Raw genomic sequence first — 23,138 nt, 5'->3', positions numbered from 1 at the left:
TTGCAGGTATTAAATATGTGAAAGTTCTGGCCATCTATTTTCAGTCTGGCCTGTGATCACAGATTTGGTACTTCTGGATGTGGGGATTGGATGGATCATGGCTGATCGTGAAAGTTAAGAGTTTTTGATTCCTAATTCCAAGTAAGTCACCTTCATGTAATGAATTATTTTATCCTAGGAGATGCAGTCTTCATTAAATTGTTTTAAAATTACCCCAAATAATACCGACTTGCATATTCTCTCTTATCTGTTTATGTTCTAACCATTCTCACAAGTTTCATCATAATAAGTAGAGAAATATCATTATAATTATCCTGTAAAATTTCATGATTAATGTGTACATCTAATTAAAATAACTTTATTAAATATTTTTTCCACTAAATAATTTTATTTTTCTTAATAAAAAACACTTTTAAGCCTCATTATAAGGAATATTGAGATTATTCACAAAGAACTAGATTTATAGCCTCTGCTGCTGTATTGAAGACAGTACATTTAATGAGCTAGAAAGTCTGTGATCAGTTTTAGTAACGGAATTTCCCTTTTTCTTAAAATGGTTCTTTGGGACAGCCGTAGAAATTTGACTTTGGAAAGAGATAAATAACCATTTCCAGGAAGATTCTTGAATGTAGAAGTGTTAGTAATATGTAGATGTTACATATTAAACAGGTTAAACAAAGGTGTTCTTCTTCAAGTCTGAGAGTTTGTATTTATAAATAATATTGTCCTTTAGACGTTAGGCATTACATTTAGGAAAAATAATGTCTATGTAAACACATCGGTTAAAAAAATGTACTTTTGCTTACAATATCAATACTTGTGACTGAGGCAGTGAGGCTTCCAAACATAAGATATTATGAGGTAATTTAAAATCCTTTAGAAGAGCAGTAGGAAGTGCCTGATGCACAGACCCCTAACTGTGAATCTCAAGATGATATCCTACAGGATATCATTATAGGAAATGCTAGAGTCTAGGGTAGAACTAATAGACTTCTAATATACTAATACACTTCGCCAAGCATAATGAGCATCAGTTCTGTACCTCAGGTGGGGCTAGATGGAGTGTGATCACGTGGCCACAGATAGTGCTATAGAACCACAGCACTTCTTATAGTTTTATTGTAGATCACTATCTTGTCTCCTACTTTCATTCTTCTGTGACCTCAATTGCCTTCTTGTGCTTAGGTGTTTTAATGGAGGAACTAGCAGCCAATAAATTCCTGTTCTGCTTTTGATGCCTTCAGGGGTCCACATATTTATCTTGTCCCTCCTCACCTACTTCACTTTGAAACTATTTATTCTGCTGTATTCTTGCCACTTTGCCACTGGAGAAACATTCACCTCAAATACGTGATCCACTGGAAAGTGTCTTTTCAGATTCAATTTGAGGCATATCCTCCTTCAGCCCTTCTCTGATATCCCCTGGTTAGGGCTAGCCACTCCAGCCTTGGATCCCTAATAAATGTTGTACCTATTTCTTTTATAACCACATAATCCTTTATTGCACTCGTCCTTCTTCTCCACCTCCACTCAAGAATATAGGTCCGTCTGGGATGGGAAGTGTGTCTTACTCATTCTTAATGTTCCTGTGCCTAGCACCATGCCTAGCCAATTCCATAATGATACATGTATATATTTATGCTTTCTGTTTTCTTGGACAGATTATTTAAAACAGGCAAGTCTTATGGGTAGGGAGATAGGTACATCTAGTTCATCACCAAGTTTTGCCTCTTCTGCCATCTAGACATGTATTATTTCCAAGTTTTCCATCTTACTCTCTCCAGCCAAGTTTAGGTTCTCATCTTCGCTGAATATTAAAACTGTCTCTTTATTGTACTGTACACTTAAAAATTGTTAGGAGGTTAAATTTACCTAATGTGTTTTTTTTCTTTTTTATCACAACAACAACAACAACAACAACAACCCATTTCCCATTAGTCTTAACTCACATCCATCCTTCAAATAGCTGACATAATCATTTATTTTATTTATTTATTTTTTTAACGTTTATTTATTTTTGAGACAGAGAGAGACAGAGCATGAACGGGGGAGGGTCAGAGAGAGGGAGACGCAGAATCTGAAACAGGCTCCAGGCTCTGAGCTGTCAGCACAGAGCCCGACGCGGGGCTCGAACTCACGGACCGCTAGATCATGACCTGAGCCGAAGTCGGCCGCTTAACCAACTGAGCCACCCAGGCGCCCCCATAATCATTTATTAATGTACGAATTTTTAATATCCCTCCATAGTTTATAGGATAAATTATGAGATCCTTAGAATGTTACACAAGATCTTTTGTGACCTGGCCCATAATTCTCTAATTTCCTCTCGTGATTTTCTGCTCTAGCCATATTATGCTTCATATATTGTTCCATACAGTGCAGTTTCTTGCCTTTGTCTTGCTCTTTTTCTCTTCACTTTTCTGGCAAACTCTTATTCATGTGCAGCAAATTATAGAGATTAAGAGAGAACAGATTCATATCCTGGTTCTACCACCTATTTATAAACTCTTGAAGCCTGGAAAAGTTGCTCACCCTTCTGTGCTTTAATTGTCTCATCTGTAAATCAGGAATAATAATAGTATCTTCCTCGTAAGTACATAAATGTAAGCTATTGTTTATTTTATTCCTTAAGACTTAAAGAATTCTACTCCTCTAAGAAACCTTTTAGGATTTCCCAGGATGGGTTAGGTTTCCTTCCTACATGCTCCATAACATTTTGTGTATCTCTGTTCTTGGACTCAGCACATTTTGTGTGGTCTCTTTATGTAATTTCCTTCTCACCAAACAGTGAGTCTCTTGAAGGAAGAAATCATGTTTTCTTTAATTTAATATCTTTAGTGTAATGCTTGTTCAGAGTAAATTCTCAATAAATGTTTGATGAATGAATGAGTTGCATAGTGGGAAGAATTCATGCTTTGGCATCAGACAGATATGTTCAAATGTAATACTTACTGTCTCTACATCAACTAGCAGGTAACTTAATTTTTTTCACACTATTTCCTTACGTATAAATAGGGATGATGCACTCCTTGCTTTTAGGATTAGTGATAGTATGTCTGTTGGACACTACTGGAGTGCATGAAAATTGTTGTTATTATTATTTTCCTGAAAATATATAATAATTTTATCTCAAATTTAGAGTTAGTAGACAGATATACTTTTTACCTCTTGGAGAATCATCTTAACTCTGAAGAATATATACTTTAGTACTTAAGTTTTTCAAAAACTAATCTCCTATTGAATTTCCCCTGGAGTCTCCATGGCTTGCTGAATTCCCATATTGTCTGTTAACACTCAGTGGACATTTAGCATTTTTCCTTGCAGTTTTACCAATATCATTATGTTTTCTTTGTGAAAATAGGTAAAAAGACTTTTGAGGACAACAATCATGTCTTATATATCTTTTTATTTTCTTTCTATCTCCCTGTTCATTGCTTTTCCCCACTTATCCTAATATAAGCTAACAGATCGATAAATAGATGTGGATTGATAATGATGAGTGGGAAGCCCAAGAGCAGGCAGGGGTAACTTGAATGTTTTGGCTGTGGGAGAGTCCATCTCATTTTAAGTAGACCCTCATTCAACAGTTAATGCAAAGATTAAATTGGACATGGAGGGGAACATAGAAGAAATATAAAAGATGGTTCCTTTTCTGTAGGAGCTGACAATCTACTTGGCAAGATAAAGCATGCCCACCCTGAAATGTTAAGGAACAGCACTGGATGGAATGTAAATAAGCCTATATAGTGTTCAGAGGGGGAGAAATTAGAAATTCATGCAGGTGAAGTTGAAGTCAGGAGATTGTTGGAAGGCTCAAAGGGGAAAGAGACAGAACCTTATAGATATTTGAATGCTTATGATGTGCCAGGCATTGTGATGAGTGATGAATGTTTATTCTCTGTGTGTGTGTGTGTGTGTGCACCTATGCATGTGATAGGAACTTTTTAGTCATACATTAATTTAATAAACAGTTTTAAAAATTGTGGAAAAAACACAGAACATAAAATTTACCATTGTAACCATTTTAAATGTACAGTTCATATGTTTACATTGCTGTCCAAGAGATTTCCAGAACTCTTTCATCTTGCAAAACTAAAACTGTGTACCCAGTAAGCAACTACTCCTTGTTTCCTGTCTTGCCTCGAACATGTATTGTTTTATCTAATTCGTACAACAAACTTATGAGATAATGTTAAGAATGCTATTTTAATTAAATGAGGCTTAGAGGTTGAAGAAAATATCCTAAGGTCTTATAATTAATAAAGATAGAACCACATGAGCCTTGGATCAGGAAGGGAATGAACTATTAAGAACCCATGGTTTTAGGCAAAATAGCAGAAGAGCTGTATATTTCTTTTATGTAGGAGTTGGTTTTTTGGCCATTCATGGACATGGTGACTTTTGTTTCTAAAATGTGCCATAAAGCATCAACTCTACCTTTAATAACTCTCCTTCCTAGTCTTAAGGTCTCTGTTGTCTGGAATGCTGCCGCGGGATTGAGAACATTAGAAAAATGGTAGTGGGTTCCTGTGTTTGCTTTTTGGGCATGCGATTCTTTCAGGACACAAGATAGTGAATACTGTTCTTTAGAGTAAAGTGTGTTGAATCAAGTTTGAAATCTTTCTAGAACTTTTCTTGAAGTATACTGAAGGAATTTGAATATATCTTAATGGAAAGCTGATCTATTGAATTGATGGTGGCAAGGGCAAGGAAATATAGGTGATTTCGGTTTTTTTTTGCCAGATTTCCAGAATGACAGGGAGGAATGGAAATGAAAATATAAGAGCCAAATATGGTCCCCAACTTAGAAGAGCTCCCTGTTGGTTGAGGTCTTATAAATAGATTTTTCCTGCTGTGACATATTCTGGCAATAGATGAGGCCACACATGGAGTTCTACAGAGTCGTTGTTTAAGGGGGTGGCAGATGTACTTGGGAGGATGAATCAGGAGTGGAAACCATTAATTGTGAAATAATGGATTTTGTCAAGCACTGTGTAAAGTGCTTTATATACATTTGTCTTATTCTTAAGACATCTTCTTGTGGTAGACATTAGTGTCCTAATTTGACAAACTGTGTCTCAAAAACATAAAGAACTTGCCTTGGTTGGACTGGTTATTAAACTATCATCTCTCAGCTTTAAACCCACTGTTCCATATTTTGCTTTTTGATACTGGGCTGGGTGTCTACAAGTCATGTTTCTGATTTGTCAGTTGGTTAAGCTCTGACAGTGGGGGGTGCTAGAGAGAGATTGCAAGCTGGAGGAGGTGGATGGAACATGCTCCTTCCTCTTTGCTGTTGTTTCTGTTTTTCTTCCTATTTACTTTCTGTTGGCCTTCTTTTCCCATGAATAACACCTCAGCAACACTTCTTCACCCCTGCAGCAGCAGTGAGTTCCACTATCAGCAGTTTGAGTCCTGTTCATAGCTTTTCCCCAATGGCCATAGAGCCAGTCCTTAGAGACCCCAGCACCCCTCCCCCTCTTAAAGGCCCAGACCTTTAAGACTTCTCTTCCTTCTGAGCTCAGGTTCCCCACCCTTCTGAATATCCCCACCTCCTCAGAAGTGTGAGTTTCAGCACTATGAAGTCTCCCCTCCAGGCTTCTGACTGTTTATAATTCCAAATTTTCTTTGTTGCTGCAAAGTTAGGGATGGCAGCTATGTTTTACAGTTACTGTATTTATGATACCCTAGAGTTCTTTTTTTTATCTTTTTAGTCCCTAATTTATAATTTTTACCAAATTAACAACTCTTTTTATTAATTTCTTTGTGTTTAAATAACTAATATGATTTCAATCTTTTGGTCAGAGCCTGAAACAATTACATAACCATCATCATCATCATCGTCATCATCATCATCATAATCATGGCCTCCATTTATTTTTTATTTAATTAAAAAATTTTTTAAGTTTATTTATTTATTTTGTTTTTTTTTTTAACTTTTTAAAATTTATTTTTGAGACAGGGAGAGACAGAGTATGAACAGGGGAGGGTCAGAGAGAGGGAGACACAGAATCTGAAACAGGCTCCAGGCTCTGAGCTGTCAGCACAGAGCCCGACGCGGGGCTCAAACTCACGGACTGCGAGATCATGACCTGAGCCGAAGTCGGCCGCTTAACTGACTGAGCCACCCAGGCGCCCCTATTTATTTATTTTGGGAGAGAAAGAGAGAGAGAGAGAGAGTGAGAGAGAGAGAGAGAGAGAGAGAGAGAGAGAGAATATGCATGAGTAGGGGAGGAGCAGAGAAAGAGGGAGAAAGAGAATCCCAAGAAGGCTACGTGCTGTCAGCACAGATCCCAATGTGGGGCTTGAACTCAAGAACAGTGAGACCATGACCTGTGCTGAAACCAAGAGTCGGATGCTTAACTGACGAGCCACCTAGGCGCCCCTCTGTTTGTTATGTATAAGGTAATGGGACCACATTTCTTTTCTTGCTACCAATTTGGCTGTCTGTGGCCTGGAGCATATTTCTTTCAAAGGCACAGGCAGCTTAATCTTGCTAGCACTTACTGCCTTATCTTGATAAACTTTTTTTAACCTATATATTTACAATTACTTAAGCCCCAAACATTTCTAGCAAAGCTCTTCTTGAGTAAGGACAAGGACCATGCTTATTTTTCTCCATTGAATCCATAGGGCTAGTAACAGTGTCTAGCATTGTTTTGTAGATGTTTTTAGTATGCATTTAGTGAGCAAAGGATTGGATAAATGAGTGAATGAAGAAGACTCAACTAGAGCTTCGTTCTTTACAGTGAATGGATTCTAGAAACTGACTTCCTGGATTTGTGACCTTATTGGTGATTTGTACTTCTTTTCCCATCAAGACTTGATTTGGAACCCATGATGTTTGACTGAGGCATGACGGCCATTCTAGAACTTGTCAATCTCACATTTCTTATTCCTTTCACTATCTACACCCTTTGAGCTATTGGCTAGGGATGTGCTTCCAACCAGGTGGATTTTCCTTGAACCGTAGCATTGCCATCGTCTCTACCTACTGCTGGATTCCATCCTAGATGCCTCTGTGGAAGTAACCTCCCCTGAGCATTGGGAAAGTACCTCTGTCATTAGGATTTAATTAGCAGCCAACCTTGCATACTCTTGGCATTCAGCTGGGTGAGCCCCCTCTGTCTCTGCTCTCACTCCAGCCCCCTACCCCCTGGGATCCTGGCCCATGCTATTCTCTTTGCCAGCTTTTGGTTTCTACATGTCTATGGTTATGGCTGCACTGTCTAGGATGTTTATAATTCAGATATTTTGGATTGGTCCTTATTGTATGCAGCACAAGGCAAGAAAGCAGACTTTGTCCTTAATCTCACCTCAGAGGTGAACTAAAAATGATTTTTGTGTTTAAACCATTCTTAGTGATCTTTATCACTATGAAGTGTAAACTCTTCCTAGACATGTGACTGTTGAAGCAAGGGTGCATTAATATACATACCTACATTTGTAATTGAACATGAATGAATATTATTGCCCTTCATATTGAAGTCAAATATGATTTTGTGTAAGACTTAAAATTAATATCTTGTATTTTGTTTCCATTTGTTATTATCTCTCTCTCTATTTTTTTATTTTTAAGAGAGTGAGGGAGCATGAATTGGGGAGAGGGACAGAGAGAGAGAGAGAGAGAGAGAGAGACTCTTAAGCAACATGGAGCCCAACACAGGGCTCGATCCCAACACCCTGGGATCATGACCTGAGCTGAAATCAAGAGTCAGACACTCAGCCAACTGAGGTACTCAGGTGCCCCTCTACTATTTTTATTTTCCATGCAGAGAAGAACCATTCATAGCTCATTTTACCTTAGTGACTTTATGATTTTATTCTCTTTACTTATAATATTAGAGACCAGTAGAAACTTCTGCATGACTTAGGATGTTGGAAGGCCTCATATCTATAACAGTATATCTTGTGATGATTTTTCTTTTAATAATCAGAGTTCTGGTTGTCAAGTTATACCAAGAAGCTTTTCAAGGTGGGATGCCTTGGAAGTAACTACACAACTGCTTCTCCCCTCTTTCCTCTATGATTATTATTCCATTGACATAAATGATTTGATTTTATAGCCAGAACCCAACAGTGAAACCCCACAGAACAGAGATAAGTGGAACACAGAAATAGAGTAGAACCACAAGATTCTACCCACAAGGACAGAAAAGAGATGTTAGCAGGAAATGACCCAGTGAAGTCTCAACAAATAGTTTGTGGTAGCTGGGAAGTGTGTAGCAGGTAGTAGGGACCCAGAAGTGAGGTCTAGAGTATAGGCAGTATTGCCTAAGAAGACTATGGAAGCCAGACAGGGATTTAGGTAGTGCAAGAATTAAAAGAGATGCAGGTCCTGGGACAAAGTTTGAGATTAGGGATTTAAGAACCCAGATTCATACAGGCTCTCCATGCTAGGCCATTGAATTATGGCCTAAGGCTCTGTAGGTCTTTTTACTGATAACTGGAGCAAGCAATCATGAACAATAATCTAAGAGTTAAGCGGGATACATAGTGAGTTGGGTCTGATTTCCATGTGAGTAAAATTTAGAAATGGAAACACTGCCACTGGGCAAGGGTTAGATAATGCTAAGGACAAAGGACAAAGACAGTCGTGCTCTTTCTCCAGATAATGTCCCCTCCACTTCATTGTCGTCTGGGTATTCTGAGATACATAGTCAGAAAGGACCTGGGAAGTCATTGTAATAAAATATTTGTGAATATCAGTTTTGGTCTGGGGTACTACTTGACTCCTATAGCATGGATGATGATTTATGGCAAATTCAATATCTTACGTTTCTGTAATCCCAGATTCTCAACTAGGTGTGATTTTGCCTTCTCCTCCCCCAGCCCAGGACATCTATCAGTGTATGGAAACATTTTTGTTTATTATGACTGAGGGAAGGAAAAGGAGTTACTTTTACTCCATCTATACCCTCTGCATCCTACAATGCAAAGGCCGTCTTTCCCCCTGCAGCAAAGAATCATCCAGTCCAAATATCAGTACTGCCAAGATTGAGAAACCCTGCTGTAAACCAAATGGACTCTGTCCTTTCTTTTATTATTCTGGGATTCTTGATCATTGTGATTGTTGTGGACACGTTTCTTGGGCAGTTATCATACTCCTATAAACATTGTAAACTTATTTGAATATGACAGAATCATCTTTCAGCATAGAGTTTATCTACTAGGTTTCCACAGACAAGCAATGTCAAGCTGTGTCCTTTGCGTTTGTGTGTTGTTTCATAGTGGTGGAATAGGATGAAGCTACAGACCTTCATAGACAGACATTCACAAGGGATTAATTTATGACCTTGACTTCTGAGACTTTTCCCCACCTGTGCTACTCAGTGAAATAGGTGCTCTATAGAGATTCAAAAGTGGTTCTCTTTTTTTCCTCTAAGTTTGAAACTATAGTGTGACCTAATACTTGTTTTACTGCTGATTAGTTCCTTCAGTGCAGTCAAAAGCAACAAAACCTGGAGTGAAATCCTGTCATTTTTGTAAGCATATTCTCTCCTCATCAAGAAACATCCTGGAGACTTGGCCTGGATTTCATAGAGTCTGTATCCTGGGGTACCAATAAAAGGTGTGCTGACTAGCCAGAATTGAGGAATTTTTGTCCATCTGTTAATCATTTGGGTTTACTTAGGGCTACTTGATTTTTTCAAAGGAATTTTTCTGTAGCAGAGAATTTCTAGGCTCCTTAATTCTAAGTCACTGAGGGACTAGATGAGTTCATTTCCCCTTGTGTTAAGGGGCCTTATATGTATCTAACATGTAGAATCATGGATTTGAAAAAGTCCTGAAAGGAATTGGCAAGCTACTGTACAAAGCCAAACCTTGTTTTGCTGCCTGCCTCCTTTTTTTTTTTTTCCACGTTTTTTTTTTTTTTTTTTTTTTTTTTTTTTTTTTTTTGGGACAGAGAGAGACAGAGCATGAACGGGGGAGGGGCAGAGAGAGGGAGACACAGAATCGGAAACAGGCCCCAGGCTCCGAGCCATCAGCCCAGAGCCTGACGCGGGGCTCGAACTCACGGACCGCGAGATCGTGACCTGGCTGAAGTCGGACGCTTAACCGACTGCGCCACCCAGGCGCCCCCCAGCTGCCTGCCTCCTTTTATAATTAATATTTTATTGGAACACAGAAATGCTCATACATTTACATATTATCTGTGGCTGCTTTTGCATTGAAATGGCAGGGTTAAATAGTTGTAACAGAGACTGTATGTCTCACAAAGCCTAAAATAGTTATTATTTGTTTATGGAACAAGTTTGTTGACCCCAACCCAATCCAACTTTGACATTTTACAGATGAGTAAACTAAATCCTAGAGAGAGTAAGTGACTAGCCCAAGATCATACTGCCAACAGAATTGAGGGTAAAGTCTGGTTAATATACGTTTTGAGGAATGAGGATGACGAATATCAGATCATTGACAAGCTGTGTTCTAACAGCAAAATGGGGGAAAATAAATATGCTATAAGTCACTTTACCTAAAGAGAAAAAAAACCAAAACAACTGTCCTGATTGATTTATTTCCCCCACTGAATTGTTCAGTCATCTTTATGTCATACAGATATAGCTGAAGTAAGACTTGAGTCAAGTGATATCACAATTTTGTGCAGTTAGATTGCTGTTTTCTGAAGAATAGCAGAATATTTATTGGTTAGCCTCCTTTGTCTCAGTATTATATTCCTCAAAAGTTGAATTATTGATAGTAAGTCAGGGAAGACATTTTGGTAATTGCTGAAATCCTGAATGTATTTAGACTGACTAACTGTTCCTGTGTTCTGCTGTGGCACCAGCTGACAGTGATGAAATCTATAGAAGTAGGACACATTTCCATAACATGAATATTCAGGGTTGGTGATGCAAGAATTATTATTAAACCACTGGGAAGGAACACGTTCTCCTTATTATTTGATTGAATACTAAATGCTGCCTTTTAAAAATAATTCCGTGTGAACACTTTGATAATGAGGAAAGAGAGATGCATGGGAAAAAAACTCATACATTTTCCCCTGGTACATAAGAAGGAAATTAAATTTAAAATATATAGCGTGTCTAGAGGAACTGTTTTGGAATCATTAGCTATATTTCATCTACATCTGTGTTATGTATATTAAAGTATAATGTAGTAGATGTCAGGACAGAGTTTGATTTAAATGATTTATATAAAATTAGAATATGTAAGGAAGCATGCTTAACCATAAATAAAGACCCCTAAAATTAGTAAAATGCTGATTACAAATAATAATAATTATCACCAAAACAGTATTTGTTAGATGTTGGACATTACCACATTTCTAGGGAAATATATTTGTTTTTCTATAAATGACACAGTTTATATTTATCAAAGAGTCCTAGAACCTCTAAGAATACTGAACACACAACTGAAGTTCCATCACATATGAAGTATATCTGGTTCTTCACCGCAAAGATTTTATGTGTGAGAAATAGGGAAGAAGGGAAACTGATTTCATTCATTCATCCTCTGAACATGCATTGAACCTCTGCTGCATGCCAGGCAGTGTACGAGGCTCTGGTCCCACACAAATGAAACAGGCACAGAGCTCCTGTCTTCTAAAACCCATGATCTAAAGGTTGGTGCAGGCAAATAAATGGACAATTTCAACAGAGAATGGTATGTGTTCTGTAATAGAGGTAAGGTCAGGAGGCTGTTGTGCCCAGTTTCTCTTCCCTTTTGCTAGTTGTTCTAGCTCCTCTCCCCCAATCAGTTTGGGTGGGGTTGTCCTTTGGGCTAAAATGGAGTTTGGTACCCTTCTATTTTCCTCTTTCTACCACCTTCTCCCACCTTGATGGTAATTGGGTTGTACTTGCCCTTGACCGTTTTCTCCAAGCTGCTCGTACCTCTTTAGTGCCTTGGGCTTTAGATTTTTAACTTCCTCCATCTTTTCTTTTTCTTCCTCCTCACGAAAAGTAAGCTATCTAGTGAGTCCCTATTACTGAGGTTCACTGTATCAAATAGTAAAACAAATACACATTCAGTTAAGTCATCAGTTAAGCAGTTAAGCAGGTGACTGTTGACTATTGGCGAATATATCCCAGGATCGATGTAACATTTTATTTTACGTGGGAATTCTTGATGACTACAGATCCTTTATCCAAGTAGAATGGAGGGGAGTGAGGCTAAAGTTTCAGGCATTGGCATCAAAAGGTGGAAGAGACGTTTTTTGGTCCCTCAGATCATACTATATAGGCAAAAGATAAATGAACAAGAGACTTGTTGAAGCAAAGTTAGTGAGAAACTGGAATAACCATAGAATTGTCACACACAATTCTTTTTAGCCCAGTGGCCGCTCATCCCATATTTTTCTTCCTCCATTTCTTAAAGGGACAGACATCAGCTCTATATGATGCCTCGCTGCATGATATATTCAGAAGAATATGGATTTTGGATTCAGAACAGTGCTCAAATCAGACCTATTTTCTGCAAAAATAAAAATGCATGTGCGAACACGTAGCATACTTCTTGGCTTCAGATATCAATATATGTGTTCAGATCCATGTATGTAATAGTTTTTTCTTTATTTTCCTCCTTCCTTCCTTTACTAAGAGGGATAATAAGTAGTAGCTATTTGCACAAGTCTGAGTAAAGAAGCTTTGTAGAGAGAGCAAAAAGTTTTTCTGGGACTGACCTCCACAGGGCAAATTCAGAAACTGGCAGATTGACATTGTTTATTCACAGAGAGAACTGCATTGTAATCACACTCCTGGATGCACAGAGTGAATGAGTGACAGCTGAAAACCTCAGTCACTGTGAGATGGCAACCTGAAATGGGTGCCTCTGAGGGAAGGGGCAGAGACCTCCTCCAAGGTCCTGCAGAAGCAAGGTGGCAAGCAGCATTGCAGGGGAGGCAACAACTGAGAGAGGCGGCTGCAGAGAGGAGCTATTATGTGATGCTTCTTTCTGAGGTGGGGTGACAATTTGTATGTGCTTCAAGATAAGAGCCACCGCAGATCCCCTCCAAAGAGCCACTCTCAAAACTCTGGTTTTGACCTCATTCTTGAGGCTTTTAAGAAGTAGTACCCTGAAGCTATTTTGTTTGTTTTCTTTTGCTTTAATGGCCTACAACATTACAACATGGGTTTAAGTGCAAGAGAGTTTAGAGAAATGGAAAGTCACTGATGTAAGCAAAGTTGAAAAGGAAACACGATTCATGTTAATTTTACTGACATAACTCACGGCAGAAGTGGCTGAGTTTTTTGGCAGAAGGAGTGGGACATTGCTGGTAGGTAGTGTGTGGTCATGGCTGAGATAGCTGGGATAGGATGTGAGCCCGAAACTGTTGTCCTGGTTAGGAAGAGGGGAAGGATGTCTGAAACCACTTTTTCAGAGTAGAGTGCCAGGGATAGAAAGAAAAGCACCAAAGTAAAGTCAGTCATAATAAAGCATCCTTTTTCTCTCCTGCCCCACAGTTATGGGGATGAACAGCTATTACCCAAGACACTATGGTAAGGAATTTATGGAAAGATAGCACTGGCAATGATTTCAGAGACAGGTAGATTCATGTGAGCCATTGAACTCTACCTGAACCACTTGTGAGACAAAGAGGACACACTAGACAATCTCTTAGGGACAGAAAGTTCAAAAAAGGAAATGGGCTAGAGAATGCGACAATCAATAATGTTGTTATGAGACAAAATGAGAAGACAAATAGGAAGCAAAATAGGTAAGGGAGCAGCAGGCACCGGATTAGAGGCAGTTCTAGGATAACTTTCAAAGAGTAGAGATGTGTCAACAATAGCTTGATAATAAATCAAGTATTTTATCAGGGAAGCTTGGTGCTTCCCCCAGTATCCCACCCCCAGAGCTGTTGTTCCATCAAACTATATCTTCTTTGGTCCAGGAGTTTCCTGAGTCTGTTTTGGGAGGCAATAGTACCTTCTGAGTAAACCAGAGACTTCACCAGAACCAGATGGGAGCTGATTTGAAAGAGTCTTCATGATAACTGCTGTTGGTCACATTCCTTATGTCTGGGCTCACATAGATAGAATTTAGATTGAGATTCTTCTGTCTTTCCAAGGAAAAGAAATCATAACTGTATATTTCAGGTTTTTTTATTAGTGATAATAAAATCATTGCTATTTTATCACAGGATTCAAAAAATTGATCTGTCAGAGCATTTGCTTTTTGATGTTCAATGTAGATGACCTTATAAGGACAATGTATCAATAGTATTGTTCTATTTTGTAGCATAATTAAGGTAATATCTATGCCTTATATAAGAATATGCAGAATGAAAAGTTGTCATATTTTTGGTACAAATGCAGTGACAGAGTATATAGTAACATATGATAACTTACTATTTTTAAAAGACAGCATTCAATTTTTGGCCCAGAATTGGAGGTGTGATTTGCTAAGTCTAGTGTAGAAAAACTAACTCATTAATCTAGAGCTGAAAGGGATCAGTGAGACAGATAAGGTTTCCCCGGGTGACCCTGGTGGAGCATGTCTCAGTGTAGAGCCTGTGCAGTCAGGAGAAGCATGAGGAAGCCCAGAAGAAGAAGGTTAAAAAAAAAAAAAAAAAAAAAAGAAGGTAGGCCAGGAGAGGGATGGAGTGGACTATGACCAAGGGCCAAACACTTTTATTATTCCTATTAGTGAGGAAATGGAGTATTTCAAAAAATTCTTCTTAAGGGGAGGAATATTTAGATCCTCCAGGGCAATTCTCTCCCTCTCAAGTTAAGATCTGCTTATGTCCTGTTGCTAGGTCTTGTTTGCCTTCTATCGAATTGCTCCCTCAGGCATTTTCGGTACTATCCCCAGGAGAAGAGTGGTCTTAATGGGTAGAGTGACTATTTGGAAGGTCTTGGGTCTCATCTGGAAAGCGAGATCATCTACCATGTCCTTCATCACATTCTTGTCAATGACAATGGATGAAAATTGCTCCTTGTGTTGATCCTTGGAACTTCAGAGGAGCAGGGCAGCTTCCCAGCATGAATAGGATTACTGGCACCAGTGAATTTTTAATTTTTACTGCTCATATCAGTTTGTTAGGGCTGTTATTTAAAAATAGCACAGACTGGGCAGCTTAAATAGCAGAAATTTATTTTCTTATAGTTCTGGAGATTAGAAGGCCAAATTCAGTGTGCTAGTAGGTTTGATTTCTCCTGATGCCCCTCTTTTTCAATTACAAGTGGCTTTCTTGCCATGACATGACCTTTCCTCTGTGCACATATACCCCTAGTGTCTCTTCCTCTTCTTATAAGGACACAGATCCTATTGGATTAGGACTTTGCCCTTCTGACCTCATTTTACCTTAGTTACCTCTTTAAAGGCCCTATCTTCAAATTTAGTTATATTAAGGGCTTCACCATACAAATTTTGAAGGACATAATTCAGTATATAACACTTGTCTTGCAGCTTCTGTTGGTGGAAGGCATCAGTAGAGATGTAGCCTGAAAAAATATAAACCTGATTTTTTTTGAGCCACTGATATTTTAGGATTGATTGTTATTGCAGTGCAGCCTAGTCTATTCAGATTAATAATTGTGGCTTATCTTTTTTTTTATTTGAATAGCAGCATATTGTTCTGTGTAATAAGATAGGACAATTTTTAGTAGGCCCTGCACTCTGATACACCTGCATATGTATACCAGACTATCCAGAAAGGATGTTTGAAAAGGGTGATACTTAGGTGAGAAGTTGGAATTTCAACAATAGTTAGTAACTGTTTATTGAGCACCCACTGTGTCAGGCCCTAGAGAGAGAGGGGCCATTATCACTATCTGATAGCCCAGGGAAAAAGAGATATTAAACAAACATACCAGATAGGTTATTATCTAGATAAGTGCTAATAAAAGATTATATGTTAGTTTTTATTTTTTCATTTTTGGCTTCAAAGTTGACTGGTTTCTTATGAATCAGATCTGTTATATCTGGAAATTAGATAATATTTGCTGCATGAACAGAGGCAAGCACTGAAAGGGTAGTGTTGTAGGCAGGATAACTGAAATTGTACCAGTACTTTGTGGCCAGATTTGGGTGTCCTCAGTCTATAGATGATAACTGAAATCATGGGAATGAATGGTATCACCCATATTGATGAGACTAATGTTGGGTAAGAGCAAGAGCCCAAGAACAGGTGGAGAATGAGGTTCATTCAGAATGACTGAGACAGAATCCCTTGGAGATGTAGGAAGGAAGTCAAGAAAGTAGTATTACAAAGTCAAATCAAGAAAGCATTTTCAGGAGTAGGAGGGAGTGGATGTTCCTGCCAAGATTTGAGTAATATGAGAACTAGAATGTGCACTTGAGGTTTTGCAACAAGGAAGTCATTAGTGACTTTAGTAAAAGTGGTTTCAATAGAGTGGTGAATGTAGAATCAGATCTAGCAGGTTGAGGTGTGAATAGGAGTTGAGGAAATGGCTGTAGGAAGGTATGCATCCCTTTTAAAAAACATGACTGTGAGAGGAGTGAGGCAGAGTGATGGTTGGGAGAAAAAGAAATGAGAAGGGTGAATTATTATGTTTTAAATTAGAAAAAGCAAATATAAATTCTAATGGGAGGAGGTAGAACACAAGCAGTTGAAGATATAGGAGAGAGGGTATAATCCATAGAGCTGGGTCCTGAGATGATAGGGGCAGATGAGGAAGGGTAAACCTTGTTAAGAGGAAGGACTTCTGTTATGGTAGGGAAGGATGAGAAGATGGCTGGAGAAGAAAGTTTATAGATTTGTAGCAGGAAAATGAAGGAATTTATGTGTGGTGGTGTGGTAGTCATTAATGCTATTGCCAGTTATTTTTGGTTTCTCCTGCAGGGCATTTTGGGATTACATTTCCTTGTCTTCTTGGAGTGGTCAGGAGATTTGCTTTGGTCGTTAAAATGTGAACAAAACCTTCTAGGTGGATGGATACTTTGAGAGCCACTGGGTAATTTGCCACATTCTGTTCCCTTTGCCAAAGGGATTAACAGCATTCGAAACAGTGGCTGCTCCATTAGTCAGACTCCTGAGGACAATGAAGAGCAGACCTAGGTGAGCTACTATGGACATATAGTGTGAGCAAAAAATAAGCTGAGATTTTTTTTTAAGCCACTGAGATTTCAGGATTACTTGTTAATGTAGCATAACCTAGTCTATTCGAACTATAATTATCACTTGTATTCTCTCTGAGAAGCCAGAAGGGATATCCTTCTAAGCTGAGGTCTAAAGTGAAATTATTGTTTATTTTAAAGTCAATCTAGTTTATCAGTCACACTTACCAATTTTATACATTTGGTTGGAGGCAGAAGAAATGACCAATATGTTCACTTATTTCAGCATCTTAATTTTTCTTCACATAGAAGTGGTAATGACTCATACTTACAACAACACAAAATAGCTTTTTAGAAATCTGTAAAATAGATAATGTTGTATTGAGTTGTTTTAAAGTAAAGCAAAAGCAGGCCATTGATAAAGCAAAACTTTATTGCTAAAAATCAACTTTAGAATATCCTCTTTCTAAATTACCATAGAAGAACAGGTAAAAGCATAGCACAGAGAGACATACAAAGTGAAGGAGGGACTTGTGAGTTCCTGAAGACTTCAAGAAAACTTGCTTTTCTACCAAAACATCAATGCACAATTAGAGATTTAAGGACACAGAGAAAGACAATGGAAAACCAGAGCTGATTCATGCTAAAAATATGTGAAATGCAGTTTTTTTTAAAGCTAGTGGTTTTGTAAAACCCTTTAAACAGATAACTAATGTCCAGTTAAAAATAATTTCAATACATATAACTGCATATACATATATATATGAACATGTATATGTATTATACACACACTTATAATAAGGATTTGGTGGTAAGAGGCTTTTTGGTGTTTGTTCTACTTTAGTTTAACAGCATTTAAAAAAATTCCTAAGTGAAAAGCTTTGCAATAAAGAGGAGAAACAAAATTCCCTTTTACATTAAACTCAATCATTAACCAGAATCATGCTTATATGTGTTTAGTTACTCAGACTGTTTAAAAACAAATGAAAAACAGAATAATGCAACTTCCTTTACTGTCTAGTCTCTTAGCTCAGATGAAATTCTAGGCCAAGATATTGCCGCAGATAAGAACCTCAGAGCTGTTTTGGATGAATTTGGGTAGTTTCAGCGGCCCCTTACTGGAACTGGAATTTATAACAATATTTGCACAAAACAGGAATAGGTAAGCAAGTCAGTTATCTGAAAATAAATGTATTTTATTCTAATTAATTTGGAAATATCCCATCTAACTCCAAAAATTACAGAAAATGATGATAAACCTCATTAGTGAATGGAAATGCCAGGGTGTCCTGCTTGTATTTCATGGAAGCAGTTGGTATTTGGCTCATCCAGTCTTTATTTGATGAAGGGTCAAAGTTATTAAAAATAGAAACAAAACAAAGCAAAATACATGAGTCAGCAACAACATAAAACACAGGGCGAGTTCTTTTAAAGAACACAGACAATTGTTGGCCCCATATTACAAGTCGAGAGGTGTTTTGGGCTTCATCATTGCCTCAGCCCATGTTCTTTTCACTCTCCTTTCCTCTATATTTGCATCCTCAGGGATGCTCACCCTCAGTGAGCGGGGGAGGGGCAGAAAGAGAGGGAGACACAGAATCTGAAGCAGGTTCCAGGCTCTGAGCTGTCAGCACAGAACCCAACTGGGGCTTGAACTCATGAACCATGAGATCATGACCTGAGCCAAAATCAGATGCTCAGCCGACTGAGCCACCTAGGTACCCCTCAGTTTCTGGTTTTCTAATCACCCAGAAAAACATTCGAAGGAAGAAGAGGAAATGCTGGTGTACCATGTTCGAATGACACACTGAACTAATAATAGAGCCTAGGAAAATGGAATGTTCTCTTTGGTTTAAGCTATATAAGAGTCATATCAGGACTGAATTATGTGTGCTGTTTGTGGAAGAGGGCTACCTGACAGAAAGGAGGAAGGGATGAATAGAGGTTGGTTACAGTCAGGCAAGAACGGTATCCATAACATAGGTTTGTGTGATTCACACAGCCTCTTATTTTTTTCTGCTTGTGGTAAGTTTTGCTATAGCAGATTTAAGGTGTTATTCTAGCAGCTGAGTCCTGCTAGAGAGTCAAGGCAGTGATATAATTGGGATCCCTTGGAGAGACTAATTTATATAAATGTACTTAATTTTATTGCTAAGGAACACATTTCTCAGTCCTTCCCCCTACTCTAAAGAAAGTTACAAAGTGCTCAAAGTTACTTGCTGCAAAAGGGAACTTTTATAAGTAGTTAATGAAGTTTTAGTGCCTGCACTGCAGCGTATTTGATTATTGGGAAATCCCGAAATTAATCTAAAACTCTTTCTCAGCTCTCTTACTCTGTCATTAAAGGCATCTTCTCATTGGTCAATTTATCTCCACTGATATTGATCTTGCTCTAATTTTGGACCTACTAGTTAGTGCCTCATTGTGAAAAGGGAAGGCTGTGAAGAATGCAATACCACCCCTTCCGCCTCTCTCTCTTTCCCATACATACACAGTGCTTTTCCCTATGGGGATCAATGAATTTAAAGCATCACAAGACCGGGGTGCCTGGGTGGCTCAGTCGGTTAAGCATCCAACTTTGGACTAGGTCATGATCTCACGGTTTGTGAGTCTGAGCCCTGCGTCAGGCTCTGTGTTGACAACTCAGAGCCTGGAGCCTGCTTCTCATTCTGTGTCTCCCTCTCTCTCTTCCCCACTCACACTCTGTCTCTCTTTCTCTCAAAAATAAATAAACATGAAAAAATTAAAAAAAAAAGCATCACAAGACCAAGTGGGATATATTTTATTTGAGATATAATCATGTTTTCTTGTCATTTGTCCATTGTTTTCACTAGGGTTACCCTTTTTACACCCACCAGGATTTGTCGTTTATGCTTCACCTATAGTACCGTGTCCCTGGCATGTATGGGAAGTCTGTGTGGATCGGGCATATCTTGATTGTTGTTTCACATCTTCCTCAGCTTTACCTCTGACTGCCATAGCCATGGAGAACAGTTGCTAGCACACTTCCATATCTTGTGTTGCCAGTGCCCCATCTCAAACATGAGCTGTCCATTTCTTGTTTTCTGCCTTGGGCTTTTCTGAGTCCACAGTGTGGACACCTGGGGGTGCCACTTGGCACTCATCCAGGTATGGGGAAATTAATACCCATCAGGTAAACCTCAATTGATGTGCACTGGGGTGTGATGGGTAATATTTCTCCCTCTCATTCCTCAGGTAAGCACTTTTTAAAAAAAGATGTTTATTTATTTATTTTGAGAGAGAGTGAGAGTGAGTGGGGAAGGGGCAGAGAGAGAGGGAGAGAGAAAATCTCAAGTAAAATCTCTGGGCTGATAACGCAGAGCCTGACACAGGGCTCGATCTCATGAATGAGATGATGATGATCTGGGTCGAAACCAAGAGTCAGACACTTAGCTGACTGAGCCACTTAGGCTCCCCTCAGGTGAGCACTTTTAAGGTTCATTCTAAATAACACAATGAAATAACAGTGTTGGTCAACCCAATAAAGCATTCTTTTTAAAAAAGACCTAGAAAAATTAAAGCAGTGGTGCCTAGATGGTTCAGTTGGTTAAGCATCCAAATCTTGATTTTGGCTCAGGTTATGATCTCCCAGTCATAAGATTGAGCCCTGTGTCGGGCTCCGTGCTGAGTGTGGAGCCTGCTTAAAATTCTTTCTCTCTCCCTCTGCCCTCTCCCCTGCTCATGGTCTCTTTCTCTCTCTTTAAAAAAAATTGAAGCACACTTGACATAAAGCTTCACAAATCTGTTTTTTTTTAAATTTTATTTTTAATTTATATCCAAGTTAGCATATAGTGCAACAATGATTTTAGGAGTATATTGCTTAATGCCCCCACCCATTTAGCCCATCCCCCCTCTCACAACCCCTCCAGTAACCCTCTGTTTATTCTCCATATTTAAGAGTTTCTTATATTTTTGTCCCCCTCCCTGTTTTTATATTATTTTTGCTTCCCTTCCCTAGTGTTCATCTGTTCTGTGTCATAAAGTCCTCATATGAGTGAAGTCATATGATATTTGTCTTTCTCTGACTAATTTTGCTTAGCATAATACCCTCTAGTTCCATCCACATGGTTGCAAATGGCAAGATTTCATTCATTTTGATTGCCGAGTAATATTCCGTTGTATATGTATACCACATCTTCTTTATCCCTTCATCCATCGATGGACACTTGGGCTCTTTCCATACTTTGGCTGTTGTTGATAGTGCTGCTATGAACATTGGAGTGCATGTGTCCCTTTGAAACAACACACCTGTATCCCTTGGACGAATACCTAGTAGGGCCATTGCTGGGTTGTAGGGTAGTTCTATTTTTAATTTTTTGAGGAACCTCCATAACTGTTTTCCAGAGTGGCTGCACCAGCTTGCATTCCCACCAACAATGCAATAGAGATCCTCTTTCTCTGCATCCTCGCCAACATCTGTTGTTGCCTGAGTTGTTACTGTTAGCCATTCTGACAGGTGTGAGGTGGTATCTCATTGTGGTTTTGATTTGTATTTCCCTGATGATGGGTGATGTTGAGCATTTTTTCATATGTCGATTGGCCATCTGGATGCCTTGTTTGGAGAAGTCTCTATTCAAGCTTCACAAATCTTAAGCATATAGCTTTATGAATTTTATGTATGTATATATTTGTGTAGCCATCACCGAGTTCAAGATATATTCTGAGCACCTCAGAAGGTTAGCTTGTGCTCCTTCTGTTTTTGAATTTTATATAGATACATATCCTGATCTGAGTCTGACTTCTTACACTCAATATTATGCCGATGGGGTTCACCTATATTGGAGGCTAGTGCCTGGTTCTTTCTCACTGCTGTGTGGTATTCCATATCAAACCATTCACTAAGGGTTATTATACTGACTTTCTTTTCTTTCCTACTCTACCTCGTTCCTCACCCCTATTCACTGGAATCACTTCGCAAATAAATTACTTTCACTCATTTCTCCTCTCTGCACACTCCTTTTTCAGGCTTCCAGGGCTCCAGGGTTGTTATCATGCTAAGAGACAGGGATTCTCCTTTAGCTCAGCTTTTTTACTTGATTTTGATACTAGCAAAAATATTTCCTCACTTAGGGGTTCAAGTTTACTCATCTCTAAACTATTAGGATCTCTGGGATGTGTTCTGCTTTCAAATTTCTGCAGTTCATATCTGTTGGGTTAAGAGGGATCTTCTAGGGAAGATGGTGCTCAAAAAAATGGAAGTAAATGGTAGAATTTCATGCACAAGAGACCGTGGGGTGAGAGACAATATTTTTATATAGAGATCTTCCTGATGCCTTAAAGTCTTATCACCTGAGTAGTTATCTACCTGTGGCTTCTACTGAGCTGAGTGAGATGCATCTGCAAAGGAGTCATCAGATGGAGAAAAGAACTTCAGTGTAAGGCACGGTTAGAAGGAGACAAAGATCCTGGAACAGAGGAGCTCTACATGGTCTTTGGATTGCTTAATTTCATTTTCCCTTTTTTCTGAAGTTAACTGAGACTATGGACCATCTCTGAGATGATTCATGTGGCAAAATTTATCCAAAATAAGATTATAGGTGTGCCTTGGTGACTCACTTGGTTGGACTTCCAGCTCTTGATTTCAGCTCAGGTCATGATCCCAGGGTTGTGAGATTGAGCCCTGGGTCAGGCTCCACACTGAGCATGGAGCCTGCTTAAAATTCTTTCTCTCTTGCCTTCTATCCCTTTTCTCTGCTTGCTTGTGTTTTCTCCCTCCCTCTCCCCTCCTCCAGTAAATAAAACAAATTGAAAAAACAAAACAAGAAAACCAAAATAAGCTTATATATTACAAAGGTATGATGATTGAACTCACCTGAGATTTTAGAAGAAAAAACTCTGGTGGGTGGCTATACCCTCCCTCTCCCCTATATAATATTTATTTCACATTAGGTCAGGTAGCCCATTCTAAGTAACTATTATAAATTGCACAGCCATTTTATTAATTGATTTCATATTTCATGTGTGGATATCACCAAGGTTTGCTCTTACTTGATGACATTTTTTCCATGGCAACTAATGCATTTTAAATTATAAAAAATGTGAAGAGTAGAAAAGATCAATTAGAAATACATAACTTCAATTAATATAAAAATGTGTGAAGTTATAGATGTGAAACACAATTTTTCAAAAGTGAA

The 23,138-nt window shown here is 38.6% G+C and overlaps 1 long non-coding RNA gene across 2 annotated transcripts in view; it reads left to right on the top strand.

Moving 5' to 3' along the window:
* LOC131509114 (uncharacterized) overlaps nt 1-23,138 on the top strand; it is a 66,295-nt gene that overhangs the window by 21,695 nt on the left and 21,462 nt on the right. Inside the window, exons 2-3 of one of the 2 annotated variants that reach the window (XR_009260298.1) lie at nt 7-141; nt 12,340-12,473. This is a non-coding gene — a long non-coding RNA (uncharacterized LOC131509114). Of the gene's footprint in view, nt 1-6; nt 142-12,339; nt 12,474-23,138 lie in introns of those variants that run through there. The other variant, XR_009260297.1, reaches the window with a different exon arrangement.

The sequence above is a fragment of the Neofelis nebulosa genome, chromosome 4 (assembly GCF_028018385.1).
Source record: "Neofelis nebulosa isolate mNeoNeb1 chromosome 4, mNeoNeb1.pri, whole genome shotgun sequence".
Taxonomy (NCBI): Eukaryota; Metazoa; Chordata; class Mammalia; order Carnivora; family Felidae; genus Neofelis; species Neofelis nebulosa.
The sequence above is the reverse complement of the archived record's forward strand: the minus strand, read 5'-3'. Positions and strand labels throughout refer to the sequence as shown.